This window comes from Oreochromis aureus, linkage group 19 (genome assembly GCF_013358895.1).
Source record: "Oreochromis aureus strain Israel breed Guangdong linkage group 19, ZZ_aureus, whole genome shotgun sequence".
NCBI lineage: Eukaryota > Metazoa > Chordata > Actinopteri > Cichliformes > Cichlidae > Oreochromis > Oreochromis aureus.
Genome location: NC_052960.1, coordinates 15,765,938 through 15,772,750, shown reverse-complemented (window position 1 = coordinate 15,772,750; position 6,813 = coordinate 15,765,938). Strand labels below are relative to the sequence as shown.

At 42.0% G+C, this 6,813-nt stretch overlaps 1 long non-coding RNA gene across 2 annotated transcripts; it reads right to left on the bottom strand.

The window, feature by feature from the left end:
* Positions 1-1,072: 1,072 nt before the first annotated feature.
* Positions 1,073-2,041, bottom strand: LOC120434892. 2 transcript variants are annotated; one of them, XR_005609416.1, is made up of 3 exons: positions 1,955-2,041; positions 1,828-1,869; positions 1,073-1,549 (listed from the first exon to the last, which is right to left on the bottom strand). It is a non-coding gene; the product is annotated as an uncharacterized LOC120434892 (long non-coding RNA). The 2 variants fall into 2 exon arrangements; XR_005609415.1 differs by having other exon boundaries at positions 1,073-1,869; positions 1,955-2,008.
* Between the last annotated feature and the right edge of the window lie 4,772 nt (positions 2,042-6,813).

Genomic DNA, 6,813 nt, shown 5'->3' with positions numbered 1-6,813 from the left:
ACAAAGGCACTCTTATAATGTAGATTAAATGTGTGTTGACATAACATCTAGATGTATGATTAGAAAGAGAGAAATGCTGTAATGACATGAGCAAAGTGCAGTATTCCAAGATGGCATCAGAGTTTTAACACCTTTTATACTCATGTTTTTTAATTATGTGAAGTGTAAAACATCAAAGATAATGACATTGATTCATCTGTTTATGTTATTATCACAATAATAACAACATAAAATTATTATTGTGACATTTTTCTGTGCTGTATTAAGGTTACCAGAGTCAGCTGGGGATTCATGAACATCATCAGTGATGTTTCTCCACAGCGGGCTCATCAGTACCTGGTGACAAAAGGTCAATCCAGCTCTGACTTGAGGCTGTTCAAGAATCTGCGCCACTTGATCTGGTTCCACCTCTACCACAGGCAGAGAAACACAGGGTGAGATCTCCTCCTGCCAGTCATCACGCTATAACTGTGTCCAGGTGTTAAATTCGTCCATGTGATTCAGCAACACTGTAAAATAATATTCATTTCTTTGGTAAGAAGTGTGTGTTTCTGTTCTTAAATTGATCATCACCAGCCTGGACTCTTTGTTGGCCAGACAAAATCAGGAACGAAATCATTGGTTTTCACAACTGGGTCCAGTTCCACCTGCAAAGGATATAAGGCCAGGGAGCATGATTTGGTAAGTATAACATTTCACCAGACAGAAGAGTTTCATTTCCTTTGATTTCAGTATTCTCAGCCGGTCGGCCTCATGTGTGCCTGATCACAAGTCGGTCCACTTCATACATGCACAGTAGCGCAGGGCAAATAGTTGCTCACACGCTCACTGTGGCCATTATTGAGCTCGCGTTTGGTGGAGACGAGTTGGGCTTCGATTCAGATTCACAAGGTCCCGAATCGATCGATTCGATCAGTGAGAGGATGGACAGACTTTCACTTCTTGAAAGATCAGATCCAAAATCAGTTATGCATTAAGAAATGTATTTATTTGAATATTTTGTGACATTGTTATATGTGTTGCATTAGTTTAAAAGTTTTTTTGTTATTAATAAATTGACTACAACAAACACTAACTGTCACTGAACTCATTTTATTTTCAGGTATTTTTAACATGTATGAACATAATGCTAACTTTGGACAATTTTACATGGATATTTATTTGATGGCAATAAAGTAAATAACAACAACAATTGAACAAGAATATTTCTAATAAGCCAACAATATTTAAAGAAGAAAAAACGATATTTACAGTTGTTTATACAGGATTAACCTGAGTGACCTGTTCCTGGACCGTTTTTTTTTTTTTTAACAACTGTAATAGATTACAGGAAGTCTCTGGCTGTGTTGCTGAATCTGCCGATGCAGGATCAGACATGGATGGATGAGGTGCTGCAACTGAGACCTGCCGTTTGTCTTTTCTGGTCGGCGAGTGGAGAATCACACACAGTGGTCTGCAAAGAGAGCTTCAGGATGCTTCCTCCCACTGTCCACTGCATCGTCCATCCACAGGGTTTGCAGGGCTGGCTCAATCCATGGCCACCACACCACTAACATGTTTTCAGAAATATGCAAGCAGGAGATAGTGGATGGTATATTACTACTAGTACAATACTTTTAACTTTGTAGCAGACAACACTTTGATAAAATGCTATGAAAAAAAGAAACCAACAGATTAGATTCTAAAAGTTTCAAAGAGATTTAATTTACATATTTTATATAATAAAGTAAATGTACGAATGACCGGCAATAATTCAGTCACTGAAATTATCCATGAAATTAGCTAATTAATTCCTAAAAGTGTGTAGATTAAAGAAAATTATTTTACCTGGATACGATTGTCTCGGATGAGCCTGAGGTACAAAGCATGCTGGTGATGACGATAAAGTTTTCAAAGACCGATTGAATAATCAAAGAGACATTTATAAAGCGCAGTCTACAACAGACATACTTACTGTGTGAAAGGGAGAAGAGAAACATGCTGTGTTGTTGCAATTCTCTTTTGCATAAGCCACACCAGAAACGCTCTGTGCAGAATAAATAGCTGAGAAAAAAAACCCATCAAAGTTGAGGTAAGTGGTTACTGTTCATCACAACTAAACAGTATCATGTTTTTGTTTTTTGTTTTATCTGATATTAGTTTGTGAGGATCAAATTTCTCTTTGGGTAAAAATTAAAAGGCCTCTAAAGGCCTCGTAAGGTCGGTTCTAAAAGGCAAGTCAGTCCCTGAAGCTTATTTGTCCCACAGATGCTAATTCAGTGACAGCTCAAGTCTGTGGGAATGTATAAGGAAAGTTTTGGGACTGGACCCCTGTCTGATCCTAAAAAACTAACTTTGTTGTTACTTACAGCAATATTGAGGAAACATTTAACAGTTGGAGGTTAATCATGGAACAGGAAGAAGTTCAAAGGGAAAGTCCCTGCCACGCTTTCGGTCATGCTTCAATCCGACATAGTCATTCAACCGGTCCATGCTATATCGCTCCTCTCGACCCGGAGTGGTATAACGTGCTGTAGAAAAGTTTGATCGATTTGCTCTCTCTCTCTCTCTCTCTTTTAAAAAGTTGTAAATTCTCTGTCTCTCTCTATACAGCTGTATGCGATCTGATTTCCACTGACTCCCCCCTGAACTTTCCTCAAACCTGTGCCCCAGGTACGACCCCCTCCCTCCCTCTCTTTACAAACATAATTTTTCTTTGTCATCGGACGCAATTCGTCATGCATCTCGATTAGCCACACATCTGGTTTTGATTAATCACGCTTCCCACTTCCGAAGTACTTCCGGTAAGGTCAAAAGATCAGGCCAAAAGGTCATCAATCAAACTCGCATTCTTGAGTGACACAAGGAATACCCCTATCAGGGAAAACAGAAAATCTGATCTGAAAATGATGTGCTGGGAGTTTGCCGTTCTCAGCGGCTCTAGTGACCCTCAAGCTCCTGGCTAGCTATCGAGCTGGTGGATAACAGACCTCGCCGTAAACGTCGGAGCACTTTTGCAAATATGTGATTTCTTGATAAACCGCGCAGATATTTGAAGTTTACACAGCTACATTCTTGCCTGAAAATGTGTTAAAAGTTTATTTTGTGACACAGAAAGATTAATAAGAGTAATATTAAAACTTACTAGCGGCCGCCATTGCTCGAAACTGGAGTTGGCTGGGCCGCGCTATGAATTCTGGGATATGGTGGGCCACGAAAGATACACCCGACCCAACCTTCAAATTCGGGGAAAAGGAAGACGCATTTGCATTCAGAGGAGTCTACGAATTTGGACAGCCTCGGCGTGTTGCTGTGACGTAATCGGTCTACAAATGCGGCCTCAGGAGGATGCAGCCCATGAATTTGGACACGACCATAGTCTTGTCTGCAGTTTTTAGCCAGCTTAGCACAGGTCAAAACGCATTAAGTCTTTATCTATATTAGGCCTGAAGATGAGACATGGATATCATGATCCTGATGAAAAGTTAATTAGTGGCATCACAGTAATCTCTGTTTACAGAGTTAAAGGTGGGGGGGCTAAAATGTTTAATCAGATGAGGGGGAACAACAACAGGCCCGCTACCATGCTTTAGTCAAGTCAGTCAATCAGCTTTATTCGCCACATGCAGGTTGCCCTGCAGTGGAATGGACCCGCCCCCCGAACTTACACACACAACGCAGACATCACATGGGGATACAGGTCGGAGATCGGTAACATTACAGAAAACCACTGAAATGTACACTACAATGGGAAAGTACAAGAGGAAAAAAAGAGACCTCTACTCATGCCGGGCTCCTATGGGAGGACAGCATAAGAACAGGAAACAAAAAAACTCCTCTGCACAGAAAGCACATGAATGTCCACAGCACAACATTATGGAGCATGTGACAAGCCACAGGGTTGGGTAGGGGGTGAGGAGTAATCCTAAGCAAACACAGCAGCCATCCTGCCACTGCGCCGCCATCCCAGCGCGGGCCCAGACCTGTCATGTTCTCTAGGAGGGAACAAGCATCGAAGGCGTTTGGAAAGGGGGGGATGAGTGAGTGCTTATCAGTGTATGTGTATGTGTATGTGTGTGCGTGTCCAGAGTTCAGCTGAGACAGTGTCCTTCGCCCTGCCAGGCTAAGTAAACAGTCTTCCAGCCAACCCAGGTGGCCTTGCTTGGAATGGGAAGAACAGTCTAAACACAGTCGTTATCAGGGAGTTTTTGTTCAGCTCCAGCCTTGAGCCCGCAGCTGGCGCCGAAGGGATAGCCACATTATGATGGTGGTTTTCTTTAGTGCGAACAACTCATAATTTCAAAGCTCTTCTTAACAGTCCGACACTGGTCTCTCAATCTCCCGTTGGAGAGCCGTGAGCTTCTCCATGATGTTATCAAACTTGTGCTCCGTGGTCTTGTCATTCTTGTGCTCAAAGAGCAGATTCTGAGAACTCACGAACGCAGTGAGCTGGTCCAAGATGTGATCCAATTTGCGCTCAGAGGTGTTATTCTGAGTGTTCACGGCAGCCGTAAGCTTCTCCAAGATCTTATCCGTGCTGCACTCAATGAGCCCATTCTGAGAAGTCACGCCTCGTCCCATCATTTCAATCCCAGCGGGCAGCCTTGTGGGGGTTTGAACAGCCGGTTCCGCTTTCTTAATTCTTCGATAAGCCAGGGCCAAGCCAGCTCCGATCAGCAAGAACCCTGTTATCATGGTTCCGAATAGGTAGATATCTTCAGCGTCTTCGATCGACAGTCCCGCAGGCACACGATTCTCCATTTACACACTCCATTACCATTACACTGCTACCAGGAGGCTGAAATAATAGAAAATGTGTTTTTACAGTATTCAAAGTCAAACAGTCTTTAGATTCAAAGGCTGCTCTCATGTAAATGTTGCAGGATATAATTTGGAAACATCCATATTTATTAAAATCTCAATATTTCCTATGAAGACATATAGACTCTACATGGCACTTTGGTGTATTTGATGCCTTGTAGGAAACCCTGAAAATAAAAGTTAAGCAGTTTGTCTTACCTTATTTTTCTATTCACACACAATGCATACAGTATACTTCAATACAGTATAAATGGCATCTTAGGTTTCTTTGGATCTTTCAGTTTACCTTCAAAGTTAGGGCAGGTCAGGACCTGAGTGCTGTATGAGCTGAGAGGAGCCACTCGGGCTGAGTGCTTCTTCATCCTCCACTGGGGGCACCACACACTGTCCTCCCCTGGAAGTAGTGTGTATGTAAGTTTAGAAGTGTTGCTTGGCTGCTGCTGCAAGCTCAGCAGCTCCTTCAGCTCGCTCCGTGCATCCTCAGACTCCCGACTCCTCCGCTTCTTTTTCACACTCTTGACTGCCTCCTCCTCCTTTTCCTAGGTCTCTGTCAATTCTTCTGTCTCATTCCCAGCAAGTCCTGACTCTCTGTTCATGTCTAGACCAGCACGCTCGCTGCTGCTGGGGATCTGTCTGTATAGTGCCACAGCTCAGTGGTGATAGCTCAGCGGAAGTGTAGCGAAGTGGAGACCCTACAGTTGCTCTATCATGCCGTGATCCAGCTCTGCCAGTGTCTCCAAGGGACACTGAGCTTCAAGTGTGTGTGGCATGGTGGAATCACTCCCCTCATCTCTTTCGACAACCTGTTCTCACTCCCGACTCGTAAAATACAGGCGATTGGTCAAGTCCCTAAACTTCTGATACTGACGGAAAAGATACCCTTCCACGTTTCTATGAAACGCTGTGGGTTCTCTTTGGGCAAATCTATGTTTGTGGAAGAATGGATGACAAAACGAATTTGGTCTCTCACACATATAATGGTTGAAATTGGAGATATACTTAAATTATATATCAGAGAGGTGAAATCCACGAAGTAGCCAACATTATTTTTTACAATTATAGATATTTTAAGGCTGTAAAACCCCTCACTACACACTTTATACACTTTTCTTATACAGGCATGAACAGTTTTACACTTTTCTCCCTTCTTTAAACACTCTCAAAGTTCAAACCTTTGTAAAAAAACAAAACAAAACAAAAAAAACAAGCATGCAAAATTGCACTAAAAAAACTGGCGAAACAGCGCAGCCACGAAAGGTGAATCGCATTTTAGCGAGGGACCACTGTAATTTTGAAAGTACGTCACAACATACCCTTCGTAAATACTAATGTATAGAAACCCTTACTAGCAATCATTCATTTATTTTTTGTGGCTTTTTTTCAGGGTTTGTTGACATGCTGTGTAGGTGTGTACTTGGCTAGCTGATATTGACATAACGGGGGAAACTTTGACTATTGTTCACCTGTAGTTTGAATGCTGAACATTTGCCTGTTTAAATCATAAGAAGAGTCACTATGCTAGATGAACTGCGCGTGTCGCTGTATGAAAGGCGATGCCTTTGGCCAAAGAGTAAATATGTGGTTAGCTGTTGCTAACCATTGACTATAATCACTGCTGTAAATATTAGTAGTCTAGAATTTAACCTGTAAATACTGCTTAATATTACTCTATGAATATAACCAATGTATTGCATTAATTATTGCTTAAAATAACTCTTGCTGTAAATGCGAGTTAGAGGAATACGCGTGGGAAAATGAAGGGAAGTAGGCAGATAAATAGCAAGTTGTAGAGGGACTGTTTCGAGAGACTGAGAAAAAAATTAGCTCTCTGCGCTGCAGAGCACTGTGTCTGCAGGCAGTTTGTGAACCATCCCTAAGTATGTGGATGAGTGAGAGGAGCATCAGAGCAGTGAAAAGAAATAAGTTTGCAAAAATTAAGAATTGTTGAATATAGAGAGAAAAACAGACACTGCTGCCGAAACATAATGTTGTTGCTGTTTAAATAATTTAAAC